The sequence below is a fragment of the Penaeus monodon genome, chromosome 23 (assembly GCF_015228065.2).
Source record: "Penaeus monodon isolate SGIC_2016 chromosome 23, NSTDA_Pmon_1, whole genome shotgun sequence".
Lineage (NCBI taxonomy): Eukaryota > Metazoa > Arthropoda > Malacostraca > Decapoda > Penaeidae > Penaeus > Penaeus monodon.
In genome coordinates this window covers 7488865-7489080 of record NC_051408.1, presented here as the reverse complement: position 1 = coordinate 7489080, position 216 = coordinate 7488865, and the positions used below count along the sequence as shown (strand labels likewise).

General features: G+C 41.7%; 1 protein-coding gene across 1 annotated transcript in view; it reads left to right on the top strand.

The window, feature by feature from the left end:
* LOC119588115 overlaps positions 1-216 on the top strand; it is a 4536-nt gene that overhangs the window by 577 nt on the left and 3743 nt on the right. The window lies entirely within an intron of this gene.

Genomic DNA, 216 nt, shown 5'->3' with positions numbered 1-216 from the left:
GTTTCTCTTAGAATTAATAACACTGCGGAGCCATAAGGGGGGGAGGGAGGTGAACGCTCTAACCATTCTATTCTGAGGTTATCTTTTATGACTCTGTTTGCAATTGCAGCGTAGTGCATTAGTGCGTCTTTGATGAGGTTATGCGATCTAACGACTGACTTTCGATTGCGTATATAGACTGCGTCACATGTAGTATTTTATTGCATGTTTAGTACC